This window comes from Dermacentor variabilis, chromosome 6, assembly GCF_050947875.1.
Source record: "Dermacentor variabilis isolate Ectoservices chromosome 6, ASM5094787v1, whole genome shotgun sequence".
NCBI classification, from domain to species: Eukaryota; Metazoa; Arthropoda; class Arachnida; order Ixodida; family Ixodidae; genus Dermacentor; species Dermacentor variabilis.
Window position 1 is genome coordinate 198396453 of NC_134573.1, and position 17546 is coordinate 198413998.

Consider the following 17546-nt stretch of genomic DNA (forward strand, 5'->3'; position numbering starts at 1 on the left):
CTTTTCTCATACATAAAGAAATAGAAGAACGTAAGCCTTTAACAAGAAAAAGCCGAGAGAATGAGCCTTACAACCGTCCTTTCAGTATTGCCGAATTGAGAGCTGCCTTGAGCGCATGCAAGAGCTCCGCACCAGGATCTGATAGAATCATGTACGAAATGCTGAAAAACTTACACAATGACACGCAAGTGACACTACTTACACTTTTCAACACTATCTGGGACGCAGGGTACCTTCCGACCGCATGGAAAGAAGCCATTGTGATCCCTGTTCTAAAACAAGGCAAAGATCCTTCATCAGTGGCAAGCTACCGCCCGATAGCCCTCACAAGTTGCATGTGTAAGGTATTTGAAAAAATGATAAATCGGCGACTGATCCATTTCCTTGAACAGAACAAAATGCTTGATCCCTATCAGTGTGGCTTCCGAGAAGGGCGCTCCACAACCGACCATCTTGTACGTATTGAAACAAATATCCGGGACGCCTTTATACATAAACAGTTCTTCCTCTCGATATTTCTCGATATGGAAAAGGCGTATGACACAACGTGGCGATACGGCATCTTGCGAGACTTATCGGAAATGGGCATTCATGATAATATGCTCAACGTAATAAAAAGCTACTTGTCCAATCGTACCTTCCGGGTGAAAGTCGGCAATGTGCTGTCACGTCCATTTACACAAGAAACTGGTGTACCCCAGGGAGGCGTGCTCAGTTGCACACTTTTTATTGTTAAAATGACAACGCTTCGTGCGTCCTTACCACCAGCCATTTTGTATTCCGTCTATGTGGACGACATTCAAATAGGCTTCAAATCCTGTAACCTTGCAGTATGCGAGAGGCAGGTACAGCATGGTTTGAACAAGGTGTCAGGGTGGGCAGAGAAAAATGGTTTTAAAATCAATCCTCAAAAAAGTTCTTGTGTCCTGTTCACAAGGAAGAGAGGCCTAGTTCCGGATCCTTGCTTACAAATGTGTGGACAACAGATTCCTGTAAACAAAGAGCACAAATTTCTAGGTATTATACTCGACAATAGACTCACTTTCGTCCCACACATTAAACAACTCAAAGAAAAGTGTCTGAAAACAATGAACCTAATGAAACTTCTATCCCAGACTACGTGGGGTAGTGACAGGAAGTGCCTAATGAATCTGTATAAGAGCCTCATCCGGTCACGATTAGATTATGGTGCCGTGGTATATAACTCTGCCGCCCCAAGCGCGCTAAAGATATTAGACCCGGTTCACCATCTAGGCATCCGTTTAGCCACGGGCGCTTTCAGAACAAGCCCAATTGAAAGCTTATATGCCGAATCGAATGAATGGTCTCTCCACCTACAGAGATCATACAACAGCTTTACATATTTCCTTAAAGTACGCTCTAATCCTGAACACCCATGTTTTGATACCGTTACCGATATGACGTGCGCTACACTTTTCAGCAACCGTCCCTCCATAAGGCAGCCTTTTTCGCTGCGTGTGAAGGAGCTCAGCAATGAAATGCATGTCCCACTCCTCGAGCATCGCTTAATGCACACAATCAAGCTCTTACCTCCTTGGGAGTGGAAGGTGATACAATGTGACATATCCTTTATAAAAGTTACAAAGCACGCTCCTGAGGCCGAAATCAGAATGCATTTCCTAGAACTCCAGCACAAGCATTCCTGTGCAGAGTTCTACACAGACGCTTCGAAGTCAAATGCCGGGGTATCCTATGCAGCCGTCGGCCCATCCTTCTCGGAATCCGACGTACTGCATCCGGAAACAAGCATATTTACGGCTGAGGCCTACGCATTACTCTCTGCTGTGAAGCATATAAGAAAATCAAAACTTCCAAAAGCAGCGATCTATACCGACTCCCTAAGCGTCGTGAAGGCCTTGATGTCAGTCTACACACACAAAAATCCTGTACTTAGTGAACTCTACACCGTCTTGTGTAAAGCGTACATATCTAATCAGCGTATCATTATATGCTGGGTGCCTGGCCACAGGAGCATTGAGGGTAACGTTCTGGCGGACGAGATGGCCACGTCAATCGCATCGCAAACTGTTAAGCCTACCGCTGCGGTGCCTGTCACAGATCTGAGGCCTTTCTTGCGAAGGAGATTGCGGGACCACTGGCAACGCATGTGGGACGCGGAAACGAATAATAAGCTCCACCTGATAAAACCACAGTTAGGATTCCGGCCCTCTACTACAAAATCGCGCCGAACAGATGTCCTATTCTGTCGTCTCAGAATAGGACACACGTTTGGCACCCATAATTATCTGCTTACTGGAAGTGAACCTCCAACCTGTGGTAGATGCGGGGAGAGGCTGACCGTGCTCCACGTCCTTCTGGAGTGTCGGGAAGCCGAATCTGAAAGAATGAAACATTTTTCCTTAGCTTACAGACAGCACATCCCTCTTCATCCAGTAATGTTCCTCGGCCCAGAACCGCTTTTTAACACAGACACAGTCCTAGGTTTTCTGAGAGATGTGGTCCTACATGTTATTAGCCCCATGCATTCCTAGCGCTTCCTCTCTTTAGAGGATGCCGCTGGGATAGTTGTACGGTATAGCACATGCCTCCAGACCCTTGTGTTTCAAGGGCTCTAAGGAGGCAGTAGTGCTCTATCATTTTTTATAATCTGCTATATTTTACCTATCGTATCATTCTTTTTAACTGCATCTAAATGTTCATAGTACAAGTCATAACACATCGCCATAATTTTATTATACAGATTTTGCGCACTTTAGTGCGTATATTTTAAGGCCCCTTTACAGCCACGTCGCAGCAACTTCATAGTAATCATAAGTACATTGCAAACCCATTAGCACAGACATGGCGCTCTTTGGCCATACCTGGCCCTTGCGCCAAAAAACCCCATACATCATCAATTGAAGAGTGGCACACACCTGGGACACACCCAGTGATCCAAGTTGGCATCAAAGAGGTTCATTGGAGACCAGCATAGACTGAGTGGGACACACCCAGTACTCCAACTGAGCATCAAAGCATTTCTTCAAACAGCGGTACCTCCCCAGTCTCACATCTACAGTGACCTGTGTCAGCACGTATGTAAACATGAACACATACTCAGTGACCCAAGTCCGTCCGATGTTTGGTTTCAAACCCTATTACTTCAGCACAGCAGCTCAATGTGCTACCCATTCAACCACTGACTAGCCTGTGACACAGGTAGGCGGGAACACGGTTAGATACACAGATACATAGATAGCTCCCAGGAAGTGCCTGAAGCTATGCTAATGCATTAAAATGCATTAGCATTTAGCATTAGAGGCTCAGATATAGGAATAGTGAAGTCAGTGAAAGTACTTGGGGTACATTTCTTCAGTTCATTGCAATGGGATGAGCACGTCAATAATCAAATAAAATTAAGCCGAATAACTGGAATGTTAAGCCATATCCGGTACCTTGTCCCCAACTCAGTGAGGCTATTGATATACAAATCGCTGTTTAGTTCTTAACTACTGCTATTTGGTTTGGGGAGCAACTGCAGAAACAAACTTAATGAAATTATTGATAATACAGAAGAAAATACTGAGGCTGATAGACAACGCTATAGTTCTAGCACCTAGTGACCCACTATTTAAAAAATATAGGATAATCAAAATGAATGACCTATATCAATACAGGCTACTATGAGAGTACTGTCTTAGCTGCAAATGCTCAAACTTTTTGTTCATGGAGATGCGAATCTTTGCTTAAAGGAAAAGGCCTATGAAACAAGAAATACAGAAATGTGGAACCTTCCTTACTTTAGTACTATTTATGGCTTTCAGATGCTTCGATCTACTCTTCCGCGAATTCTAAATCACGGCACTAGCAAAGGTATAGATGTCTCATTTAAGTGTCGCAGAATTAGTGGCTCTTTTTTTTTGTATAAGCTATGCAGCAATTTATTTAAGTGCAGAAGATTGTAGCAGTTTTCTTTGTTGTATAAGCTACGTATAAGCTATGTTTTCAGTTTTCCTTTATAACTTGATGTTTACGTAAAACAATGTATCACTTTAAAAAAGTGCTGTGATATTGTGATGTCCTTCAGCTGCTACCATTGTTCACAAAGGGGGCGAAAGATCCCTCAAGCTGTTATTTGAACAGCTTTTCCCTCCGCCTCCTGTTACACTGTACTGTGACGAAGCAAATAAAATCAATCAATCAACTGAGGCCGTATTCTGTCGAATTAGGATAGGCTATACATATGGCATAAACTCTACTTGTTGAACAATAGTGAACTCCCCTGTCTGCAGTAAATGTGGCAAGACGCTGACCATCCTCCATGTCTTGCTGGGGTGCCGGGAAACAGAAGCTGAAAGGAAAAAGCACTTCGCTCTAGCCTACTGATGGCATAACCCTCCCCATCCAGCAGCGTTCCTTGGCACAAGCCCGATTTTTTACAGTAAATCATTGTTAAACTTTTTACACTATGTTGATTCATTGCAAGTCATAAGGGCAGGAGATTCGTAGCACTTCCTCTCTCTAGAGGCTGCTGCTGCTATAGTAACGTCTTGTAAAGCACATGCTTCCGTTCTTGTGTTCAAGAGCCCTGGTTAGGCAGTGGTGCTACTGGCACTGACATGTTTTAGTAACCCTCCCTCTGTAGCTGATGTCTTGTCTTCATAGCACACCTCGTGAATAATTGTCATAATTTTAGTGTGTGTATATATATATATAGTAACGGATACGAAAGGCGCGGACAAGAAGAGAGAAGAGAAGACGAAGAGAACGAGGAGTTTGAGAGGCCGGGCTGCGCTACGATCACGCTACGATCCATCGTCCATCTCCTGTAAATAAAACCATTTCTTTGCAACTCTTCGTAACAGTTGTGGTGTAGGTGCTGCGTAATCAACACCCGAAGACGGAGGCTGAACCACAAGTTCTTCGACGGAACCGTCGCCTTGCTGGACTCCCACCGAATCCACCGGAGCTGAATATGTCTCACGACGCAGACGAACAACGGCCCATTCCAACTGCTGCCCCGACAAGTTCTGTTCTGCAACTGAGAGATGCGCGTCCCTTCGCCGGAAGATCGGACAAAGATGTCGAGGAATGGCTCATCCATTATCACCGGGTGAGTGCCGCCAACAAGTGGAACAGCGCTTCTCAGCTTTCGAACGTCGTGTTCTTTCTAACCGATACTGCGTTATTGTGGTTCGACAACCACGAGGAAATGTTCACAACATGGGGAAGATTTGTTTCGGAAATCAAAGAGCAATACGGCGACTCCGCGACAAAAAAGAAAAGGGCAGAACAGACGCTACTGCAACATGCACAAGTGCCAGGCGAAACCTGCACGACCTACATTGAGGCAGTAATAAAACTGTGTAGGATGGTGGACTCTGGAATGTCTGAGGAAGACAAAGTCGGGCACATTCTAAAAGGAATTGCCGAGGATGTTTACAATTTCCTCATCGCAAAAGACAACCATTCGGCACTGTCGCACTTTCGAGCAACTAAAGACGAGGCGCATAACGCGGAAGTTTGGCAGGCTAGCCAATGTGACGACAGTTGCAAGCGTGGACAGCAACCAGCCCCTTGATCTTACATCAACGATCTGACAAATAGTTCGGGAAAAACTCAGCCTGCACGTGCAAGTGACACATCCAGGCACTCATAGCTTCCGCCTACCACCAGATTTTGAGCCAAACGTGGCATCCTTCTCCCTGTATCCTGTGGCAAGGGGCACTGAGGATCAGAAACTCGCGCCCCAACAGCAGCCATGTCCCTACAACAGAGGCCCTACTTATGACGCTCGGCCACAACGAGAGCAGCCGCGTTTTTACCCCCGAGGCCCTACGACTTCTGTCAGGCCGCGACAAGAACAGCACCGACCCTACTACCACGACGTGACTTTTGAACAATATAACGGATTTCAGCAAGCAGCAGAGACAGGTTATTCACCTGACAACAAACTTTCTCGCCGCCCGCAGCCGCCTACCATTCGTTTCGAGGAAGACTCTGTGAACCGCGACCCTCCCGTATGCTACAACTGCGGTTCCACAGGCCATATAGCTCGGTATTGTCGCCAAGCCCATCAATCACGTAGGACACCATCGATGTTCTCGCCACCCAGAACCCGTACTTCATATGACTTTCGGACGACCGATTTGCTTCCAAGGGATCACTTCTCACACAAGACCAGACGCAGCGATTCGCCAGCATCTGAGCGGAGTTTGACACCACCAAATAGCCGTCCCCATCGCTCTCCGCCCCCTCGGCGCCGTTCTTCCTCACCGCCGCCGGGAAACTAGCATCTGCGGCCAATGGAGGTGTGGTCGCCGGACGGTCTTTGCAAGAACTACCTCTGCCTGTTGTGATGTACAAAAACAAAGTGAATGCCTCGATTGACGGAATAGCGACCATGGCGTTAGTTGATACTGGGGCAACTGTGTCTGTGATGAGCCTCGCTCTCAAAAACCGTCTAGGCCACAAAGTTATGTCTTCTTGGAACGACGGTATTACCTTTCGTATAGTAGGCGGCGAGTGGCTTCATCCCCTTGGTGTTTGCGCTGTGAGTGTTTTGTTGGCTGGGAAAGTGTTTTTGTCGGAATTCCTTGTTCTTCCTCGTTGTTCGCACGATGTTATTCTTGGTATCAATTTTCTTGAACAGTGCAGCGCTTCCGTGGACTGTGGTTGTGGCGAAATATCATTGAACAAGTTATTTATATCAGCACATTCCGAACAAAGCTCGTATGGGGAAAACAGGGACACAGACACACTCAGTGTTCTTAATGAAGTGATTGCATCATTGTGGTGCCTGATGCCCGTTCGTGTTTCGGCAACTACTGTTGATGCTGATTGTGTTGACCTTGTAGTTGGGCCTCTCCGAATAAACTGTGCTAAAAAAGATATACTTGTGCCCTTATCTGTCGTGTGCATGACGAAAGGAGTTGCCACATTGTGAACGCTGAATTATTCCGCCACGCCGGTTGTCCTTCCTCGCGGTATGAAAATCGCTATCTTCGATAAAGCCGCATGTAGCTCAATAGCGGCACTAACTACGGACATCTCTACAGCTTGCTCTCCTTGAGATAATCGCCATTCTGAAGAGCTAATGCTTGGCATGATCAGCAAGGCTCTCGATACATTGGAACGGCAAGCACTAGTACAGGCCCTTGCCAGGCATGAGGCTGCATTCGACTTCACACGCATGGAGATGCACCCCTTCATTTACCGTCGTCCCGCGCTCGTCACAGAATAGATACCGGCTCAGCACACCCCATCCGCCAGAAGCCCTACCGAGTGTCATTGTCCGAGCGCAAAGTTATTGCAGAGCGAGACAAGGAGATGATGAACAAAGGTGTCGTTCAAGAGTCGTCTAGTCCATGGGCAGCCCCAGTAATCCTGGTCCAAAAAAAAGATGGCTCCTGTAGATTCTGCGTGGATTACAGACATCTAAACGCAGTGACGAAGAAGGATGTCTATTCAGTACCGCGGATCGATGACGTCATTGATTGCTTACATGCTGCTTCTTACTTCTCAACACTTGATTTGCGATCGGGGTATTGGCAAATACCTATGAACCCTGCCGACAAGGAAAAGACTGCTTTCGTGACTCCAGATGGCCTATTCGAATTTAATGTTTTGCCTTTTGGCCTTTGCAATGCTCCTGCCACCTTTGAAAGATTCATGGACACAGTACTACGTGGTCTAAAGTGGGAGATATGTATGTGTTACCTCGATGATGTTATAATATTTGGCCGCACGTTTGAAGAACATAACGAATGCCTCAGCCTCGTTCTCGACTGCATTGAGAAAGCTGGACAGGTTCTAAACTCAAAAAAATGTCGGTTCGGTGAACGTCAGACACTGGTCCTGGGAGTCAACAAGGATGGCGTCAGACCCTATCCTCGTAGGATTGAAGCGGTGAGCTCCTTCAAACCACCGCAGTCAGCACGAGAACTCCGCTCACTCATTGGCCTGTGTTCGTATTTTCGTCGTTTTGTTCCCCGGTTTGCCGACATCGTTTACCCATTGACAAGCATTTTGCGACAAAATGCATCCTTCAATTGGACACCAGAGTGTGACGCATCATTCTCTCAACTGAAGTTTATACTAACGTCAGCACCCCTCTTGCGTCACTTCGACCCATCTTGCCCGACTGAAGTTCACACTGATGCTAGTGGAATCGGGATAGGAGCGGTGCTTGTACAACGTCACAGTGGCGCCGAACCTGTTGTCGCATATGCCAGCCGTTGTCAGAGCAAATCTGAACGCAATTATACGGTCACGGAACAGGAATGCCTGGCAGCCGTTTTCGCCGTACAAAAGTTTCGATGTTATCTCTACGGTAGACCATTCAAGATTATCACCGACCATCATTCTTTATGCTGGCTGGTCGGTTTGCGTGATCCCTCTGGTCGCCTCGCACGTTGGGCACTGCGCCTCCAGGAATACGACTTTGTGGTATCGTACAAGAGTGGCCGTCGTTTAGCTGACGCAGACTGCCTCTCTCGGATTCCTCTTGCGACTACAGACTGCGATGCTGAGAATTTTGACGGCTGTCTCGCTGCTGTTACTTCTACGTTCCCTGACGTGGCAGACTTTCAGCGAGAACAACGGAATGATGTTACCCTCGATCCACTCTTTGTTGCAGCCCGTACTTCTAAAGGCAGCGGTCACTTTACTGTCCATGATAAATTACTCTACAAAACTAATTACTCCGGGCATAGAGCGCGTTTTCTGCTTGTTGTCCCCGAGAGTCTCCGCTCTGACGTTCTACGCGCCATGCATGATGATGTGACATACGGCCATTTCGGCTTCATACGAACGCTGCACCGCACGCAGGAGCGCTTTTACTGGCCCAAGATGTACAAAACAACCAAGCGCTATGTCGCTAGTTGTGAAACGTGCCAACGTCACAAGCGACCGACCACCGCAGCCCCGGGTCCCCTTCGGTCATTGACACCGCCCAGTACGCTGTTCGAGCAAGTAGGCATTGACCTTTTGGGTCCATTCCCGTTATCTAACAACAAGAACCGTTGGATAATTGTCTGCGTAGACCATCTTACACGGTATGCAGAAACTGCAGCCATACCGTCTTCCACCGCTGCTTGCGTGGCGGTCTTCCTGCTGCGTTCCGTGGTTCTTCGTCATGGCCCACCACGTGTCATCATCAGCGACCGTGGTCGCCAGTTCACTGCTGATGCCATTGAACAGTTACTTCGTTTGTGCACTTCAGAGTTCCGTCATTCCACGCCGTATCATCCACAGACCCCCCGCAGGGGCGTCTGCGTAAGCAGGCGTTTGGTGTGTTGCGACACCACGTACCCGAGCACACGAGGGTTGGACCCTCCCGCGTGTAGCCGTGCGCGGCTTAGCCGTGTCCGGGGAAAGTGGGATCCTGGAGGTTGAGCCGATGCCGGGTGTTCGGACCTTTAAGGCCCCCCGGCGGAGGCAACACGCCTCTTTGGCCTCCGCTTCACGTAGACGGCACCCCCGGACTGACCCACCCGGGGGAAATCGGTAGTTGCCTTTTCCTGTCTCTCACTCTCCCTCCAACCTTCGTCTTTCCCTCACTTTCCATCTTTCCTGTCTTCTCCTAGCTTCCACTCACTTCCAATTTTCCAGGCAGCAAGGGTTAACCTTGTGTGAATAGCCAACCTAGGTTATCTCATATTTGGTTATAGTTATAACGTACAGCTGGCGCATACAGGACCTGTTTTTACAGTTTTGTAGCGTCCCCTTGTAGGGCTCCACGGTGGGTGGTTGGCGTTATTGCCGAAAATTCAATCCCTTTATGGCAACCCCTTTCCCTCCGCTTCCTGATCGCCCTCAGAAAAGAGGGCGCACCGAAGATGTATTTCAGTTTTTTGGACGACAAAGACCCAACTTCCCACGATTTCACGTCGTTCATTCAGAAAAGCCAGATAAACAAGTACGCACAATCTCCCCATTTCTAGTTTCTAAGTCTTTAACTGAGGCTCTTGGTCCAGGTTACAAGGCATCAAGGATGGCAAGTGGAGATCTCCTTTTGGAGCTTCGTGACCTGAAACAATACGAAAAGCTACCTAATCTAGTGTCTTTTGGTGACTTTCAAGTGACAGTGACTCCACACCGCACTATGAACACTACACGCGGCGTTGTCTCAGATGATGACCTGCTTCAGCTGACAGAGGCAGAGCTCCTGAGGGCTTCAATGACCAAAATGTTGTTAATGTGAAAAGAATAAAGATGAGGCGCGATGGTAAAGAAATTCCAACCAAACACCTAATTCTCACCTTCAATTCAAGTGTCCTGCCCGAATCAATCGAGGCCGGGTACATAAAGCTCCGTGTCAGGCCTTACGTGCCTAATCCACTCCGATGTTTCAAATGCCAGCGCTTCGGCCACAGCTCGCAGAGCTGCCGAGGCCGCCAAACTTGTGCTAAATGCAGTGCCAAAGAACACACCACTGAAACCTGTGAGAACCCTCTCCGCTGTGTAAACTGCGATGGGGAGCACGCCGCGTACTCGCGGTCGTGCCCATCCTGGAAGAAAGAAAAGGAAATTGTTACAATTAAAGTCAAGGAAAATATCACTTTCAAAGAGGCACGCAGGCGGGTTTCATACCTGCCCAAGAAAAGCTTTGCCGAAGTGGCGCGTCAGGGGGCAGCGTCACAACGGCCTCCGGCGGCTGTCCGACCCACAAGCAGTGAGTCGCCAGTTACGCCGTCTGCCCCTGCGGCGGTTGCAGCTAGCGCTGCTCCGTCAACCGTGGAGAAGGGACCATCGATCCCGAAGGTGGGCGCAGCCGAGGCTGCCTCAACCTCCCAGGTCCCTTCCAGCGCTGGCAACGGCCGGCGCAGCCAAATCCCCCAGGGAGCCCCAACGACCTCCGGGCTGGTGGGCGCAGCGGTCTTGCCCTCCAAGGCGGGACTCTCTCTGATAACTTCTCGCTCGCAAGAGCACGTGTCCGGCGCCTCACAAGAGGCAATGGACACAACACCTATCCCCACGGCGCGCCAAGCGCCTAAGGAGCGGCGAGGCTCCCTCGAACGCTCCAGAAAGAGCAAAACTCCCGTTACAGGGCCTCGAAAGGGCTCTGTAATTTAATCACTGTAATTTCCATAATCACCACTTCTGTTTCTGTGCACACAGCACATATTAACTCCCAATATGGATACACAAATAATTCAATGGAACGTCAGAGGTCTTCTCAGAAACCTTGATGATATGCAGGAACTTATACAAAAACACAATCCAAAAGTGCTGTGTTTACAGGAAACACATTTAAAAAACAAACACACAAACTTTCTTCGACAGTATCTAACTTTTTGCAAAGATCGCGATGATGCCGTCGCATCATCGGGCGGTGTTGCCATAGTCACTCATAGAAATATAGCGTGCGAACCTTTACAGCTACAAACGCCCCTTGAAGCAGTGGCGGTTCGAGCTGTCCTACTAAACAAACTCATCACCATTTGCTCGCTTTACATACCCCCGCATTACCAACTAAACAAACATGAATTTCAGTCCTTGATAGATCAATTGCCAGAACCCTATGTTGTTCTTGGCGATCTCAATGCGCACAGCAGTCTGTGGGGAGACTCTCGTATCGATGCGCGAGGTCGCCTCGTTGAACAATTTCTTTTTTCGTCCGGTGCGTGTCTGCTGAATAAGAAGACACCCACATATATTCTCTCGCAAACAGAACATTTTCTTCAATTGACCTCAGCCTAGTTTCCCCTTGTATACTGTCTGAACTCGAATGGGAAGTCACCAAGAATCCTTACGGAAGCGACCACTTCCCCATACTGCTAAAAACACATAAAGAAAAAGAATGTCTACCACAGGCTCCTAGGTGGAAGATCGATACAGCCGACTGGGAGAAGTTCCGAAACTTAACTAATATCTCATGGAATGACATGTCTTGTTTAGGAATTGATGCTGCTGTGCAGTATCTTACAGCCTTCATTATAGATATTGCATCTAAATGCGTATCAGAAGTAAATGGCTTGGCATGTAAACGGCGGGTCCCGTGGTGGAACGAAGACTGCAGGATCGCTCGTAAGAAACAAAACAAAGCGTGGGGGTTGCTACGCGCTTCTCCCACTGCAGAGAATCTAGTCAACTTTAAGCAAGTAAAATTCCAAGGCAGGCGAACCCGCCGACAGGCCAGAAGAGAAAGCTGGCACAAGTTTTATCGAGTATTAACTCGTTTAGGGATGAGGCCAAAGCCTGGAACAGAGTTAATAGGATTAGAGGGCGGGAAACACATTCGCTCCCCCTGGTAAACACACAGGGCGATACACTGCAAGACCAGGCAGACTCACTTGGAGAATATTTTGAGAGCGTGTCAAGTCAAACAAATTATACACAATCCTTTCTCAAATACAAACAAACAGAAGAACGTAAGCCATTAACAAGAAAAGGTCGAGAGAATGAGCCGTACAACCGTCCTTTTTGTATTGCCGAATTGAAAGCTGCCTTGAGCGCATGCAACAGCTCACCAGGATCTGATAGAATCATGTATGAAATGCTCAAAAACTTACACAATGACACGCAGGATACACTACTCACACTTTTCAACACCATTTGGGATGCAGGGTACCTTCCAACTGCATGGAAGGAAGCCATTGTGGTCCCTGTTTTGAAACAAGGCATGGACCCTTCCTCAGTGGCAAGTTACCGCCCGATAGCCCTCACAAGTTGCATCTGTAAGGTGTTTGAAAAAATGATTAATCGGAGACTCATTCATTTCCTTGAACTGAGCAAAATCCTTGATCCCTATCAGTGCGGCTTCCGAGAAGGGCGCTCCACAACTGACCATCTTGTACGTGTCGAAGCAAATATCCGGGACGCATTTGTACACAAACAATTCTTCTTATCCATATTCCTCGATATGGAGAAGGCGTACGATACGACGTGGCGTTACGGAATCTTAAGAGACTTGTCAGAAATGGGCATCCACGGTAATATGCATAATATAATAGAAAGCTATCTGTCAAATCGTACCTTCCGGGTAAAAGTCGGCAATGCATTCTCACGCCCTTTTACGCAAGAAACGGGTGTACCCCAAGGAGGCGTGCTGAGCTGCACGCTCTTTATCGTGAAGATGAACACGCTTCGTGTTTCATTACCACCCGCCATCTTTTACTCTGTCTACGTGGACGACATTCAAATAGCTTTCAAATCTTGTAACCTCGCAGTCTGCGAGAGACAGGTACAGCATTGCCTGAACAAAGTCTCAGTGTTGGCAGACAAGAATGGATTTAAGATCAATCCTAACAAAAGCTCTTGCGTTCTTTTTACAAGAAAGAGAGGCCTGGTTCCGGATCCTTCCTTAGAACTGTGTGGACAACGAATACCTATCAGCAAAGAGCACAAATTCCTAGGTGTCATACTTGACTACAGACTCACCTTCGTCCCCCACATTAAATATCTTAAAGAAAAATGTCTGAAAACAATGAACATAATCAAACTTCTATCCCAGACTACATGGGGTAGTGACAGAAAGTGTTTAATGAATATCTATAACAGCCTCATTCGATCACGACTATGGTGCCGTGATCTATCATTCTGCAGCCCCGAGCGCGCTAAAGATGCTAGATCCGGTCCACCATCAAGGAATCCGACTGGCCACTGGCGCTTTCAGAACGAGTCCCATACAAAGTTTATATGTAGAATCAAATGAGTGGTCACTTCATCTGCAGAGAACATACATCAGCCAAACATATTTTCTGAATGCCCACTCAAATCCACAACATCCCTGGTTTAATACCATTAATGACATGACATATGCTACACTCTTTCGCAGTCGTCCCTCCGTAAGGCAGCCTTTCTCGCTGCGTGTGAGGGAGCTTAGTGAAGAAATGCACGTTCCACTCCTCGAGCTTCCCCTAATGCATCCAGCCAAGCTGCTGCCTCCGTGGGAGTGGCAGCTCATACAATGTGATATATCTTTCGTGGAAGTCACAAAGCATGCTCCAGAGATTGAAATCCAAATGCATTTCCGGGAACTCCAGTACAAATACTCCTGCACTGAGTTCTACACAGATGCATCGAAGTCACGCGACGGGGTGTCCTATGCAGCCGTCGGTCCATCCTTCTCGGAATCCGATTTACTGCATCCGGAAACTAGTATCTTCACGGCTGAGGCCTACGCAATACTGTCGACCGTGAAGCATATAAGGAAATCAAAACTCAAAAAATCAATTATATATACGGACTCCCTAAGTGTTGTGAAGTCTTTGATATCGTTCTGTAAGCACAAAAATCCTATAATCATTGAACTCTATTCCGCCCTAAGTAAAGCATATGTATCTAACCAGCATGTGATAATATGCTGGGTGCCTGGACATAGGGGCATCCAGGGTAACGTGTTAGTGGACCAAATGGCCACATCAATTGCATCACACACTGTTAATTCTGCCGCTACAGTCCCTGTCGCAGACCTGAAGCCTTTCTTAAGAAGGAAACTGCGAAACTACTGGCAGCGCTTGTGGGACCTGGAAACAAATAATAAGCTGCATGTGATAAAGCCACAACTAGGTTTCTGGCCTCCTGTAACAAAATCACGCCGTACAGATGTCCTATTCTGTCGTCTAAGAATAGGACACACTTTTGGCACGCATAACTTCTTACTTACTGGAATTGAGCCCCCAACCTGTGGGAGATGCGGGGAGAGGCTGACCGTCCTCCATGTCCTCCTGGAGTGTCGGAAAGTCGAATCTGAGAGAAAGAAACATTTTCCATTAGCATTCCGGCAGCGCATTCCCCTTCATCCTGTAATGTTACTCGGCCCAGAACCACTCTTTGACACTAACGCAGTCCTAGACTTCCTGAAAGATGTTGTCCTGCATGTTATTAGCCCCACATGTTCATAGCGGGTCCTCTCTTCAGAGGATACCGCTGTGATAGCTCTTTCGTGTAGCACGTGCCTCTAGGCCCTTGTGTTTCAAGGGCTCCGGCGAGGCAACAGTGCTCCAGCCAATTTTACCATCTCATATATTTTCAATGATATATCATTCTTTTACGATGGATTTTAATGTTCACAGTATTCGTCATTAGTCATCGCCATAATATTATATCACGTAGATTTTATGCACTTTACAGCAACTATTTTTAGGCCACTTTACAGCCAAGCCACATCTCCATAATACATCGTCAACATCACCACTTGTCATGGCGCTCTTTGGCCACACCTGGCCCTTGCGCCATTAAACACCACATATCATCATCATCATCATCCACGGACCAACGGCCTCGTTGAAAGGACGAACAGAACACTGACCAACATGCTTGCCATGTACGTCTCCCCCGCAGGGGCGTCTGCGTCAGCAGGCGTTTGGTGTGTTGCGACACCACGTACCCGAGCACACGAGGGTTGGACCCTCCCGCGTGTAGCCGTGCGCGGCTTAGCCGTGTCTGGGGAAAGGGGGATCCTGGGGGTTGAGCCGATGCTGGGTGTCTGGACCTTTAAGGCCCCCCGGCGGACGCAACACACCCCTTTGGCCTCTGCTTCACATAGACGGCCCCCCCGGACTGACCCACCCGGGGGAAATCGGTAGTTGCCTTTTCCTGTCTCTCTCTCCCTCCAGCCTTCGTCTTTCTCTCACTTTTCATCTTTCCTGTCTTCTCCTTCCTTCCGCTTACTTCCATAGTTTCCAGGCAGCAAGGGTTAACCTTGTGTGATTAACCAACCTAGGTTATTTCATATTTGGTTATAGTGATGACGTACAGCTGGCGTTTACAGGACCTGTTCTTACAGTCTCTGTAGCGTCCCCTTGTAGGACTCCATGGTGGGTGGCTGGCGTTATTGCCGAAAATTCAATTCCTTTATGGCAACATCCTTCCCTCCACTTCCTGATCGCCCTCAGAAAAGAGGGCGCACCGATGATTTATTCCACTTTTTTGGTCGACAAAAAGAATCCTTCCCTCGTTTTCACGTGATCCACTCTGAAAAACCAGCTAAACAAGTGCGAACAATCTCCCCGTTCCTTGTATCTAAGTCTCTTACCGAAGTTTTTGGTCCAGGATATAAGGTGTCGAGGATGGCTAGCGGAGACCTCCTCCTGGAGCTCCGCGATCAGAAGCAATTTGAAAAACTGCCTCAGCTAGTATCATTTGGGGAGACCCAAGTAGTAGTAACCCCGCACCGCACGATGAATACTTCCCGCGGCGTTGTCTCGGACGATGATTTGCTGGAGCTCTCTGAGGCTGAGCTCTTGGAGGGCTTCAGCGAACAGACTGTCATAAATGTCAAAAGGATCAAGATAAGACGAGACGGTAAAGAAATTCCGACCAAACACCTAATACTCACCTTCAATTCAAGTGTCCTGCCCGAGTCAATCGAGGCCGGGTACATCAAGCTTCGTGTACGCCCGTATGTGCCAAATCCCTTGAGATGTTTCAAATGCCAACGTTTTGGCCACAGCTCGCAGAGCTGCCGAGGCCGCCAAACATGCGCCAAATGCAGTGCCCTTGAACACGCAACTGAAGAATGTAAGAACTCTCTACACTGTGTAAACTGTGATGGGGATCACGCCGCGTACTCACGGTCGTGCCCATCCTGGAACAAAGAAAAAGAAATCGTAACGATCAAAGTGAAAGAAAATATCTCATTTAAGGAGGCACGCAGGCGGGTTGCATACCTGCCAAAGAAAAGCTTTGCCGAAGTGGCGCGTCAGGGGGCAGCGTCACAACGGCCTCCGGCGGCTGTCCGACCCACAAGCAGTGAGTCGGCAGTCACGCCATCTGCCCCCGCGACGGTTGCAGCTAGCGCTGCTCCGTCAACCGAGGAGAAGGAACCATCGACCCCGAAGGAGGGCGCAGCCGAGGCTGCCTCAACTTCCGAGGTTCCTTCATGCGCTGGCAACGGCCGGCGTAGCCAAGTCCCTCTGGGAGCCCCATCGACCTCCGGGCTGGTGGGCGCAGGGGTCTTGCCCTCCAAGGCGGGACTCCCTCTGAAATCTTCCCGCTCGCAAGAGCACGTGTCCGGCGCCTCACAAGAGGCAATGGACACTACACCCATCCTCAAGGCGCACCAAGCGCCTAAGGAGCGGCGAGGCTCCCTCGAACGCTCCAGAAAGAACAAAACCCCTATTACAGGGCCTCGAAAGGGTTCTGTAATCTAAGGCATCCCGTCCGTTTCCGTAAACACAGCACCAATTTATTTTAAGTATGGATACACAAATCATTCAATGGAACATTAGAGGTCTCCTTACAAACCTTGATGATTTGCAAGAACTCATCCACAAACATAATCCAAAAGTGCTGTGTTTACAGGAAACACATTTAAAATCCAGACACGCAAACTTTCTCCGTACGTATGTTACGTTTCGTAAAGATCGCGATGATGCCATCGCATCATCGGGTGGTGTTGCGATTCTCACAGATAAAAGTATAGCATGTCAACCTTTACAGCTTCGAACGCCCCTTGAAGCAGTGGCGGTGCGAGTTGTTCTGCTAAACAAACTCATCACTATTTGCTCGCTTTATATACGCCCACATTACAAATTAACTAAACATGAATTTCAGTCCTTTATAGATGAACTGCCAGAACCCTATGTTGTTCTTGGCGACTTCAATGCGCACAGCTCCCTGTGGGGCGACTCTCTTAT

At 48.1% G+C, this 17546-nt stretch overlaps 1 protein-coding gene and 1 long non-coding RNA gene across 7 annotated transcripts in view; one reads left to right on the forward strand and one right to left on the reverse strand.

Annotated features, from left to right (window-relative positions):
* LOC142586054 (UDP-galactose translocator-like) overlaps window positions 1-17546 on the forward strand; it is a 116787-nt gene that overhangs the window by 78496 nt on the left and 20745 nt on the right. The gene's annotated exons all lie outside the window — the stretch shown is intronic.
* On the reverse strand, window positions 12588-16243 carry LOC142586058 (uncharacterized). The gene is made up of 3 exons (XR_012829208.1): window positions 15944-16243; window positions 14573-14655; window positions 12588-12639 (listed from the first exon to the last, which is right to left on the reverse strand). It is a non-coding gene; the product is annotated as an uncharacterized LOC142586058 (long non-coding RNA).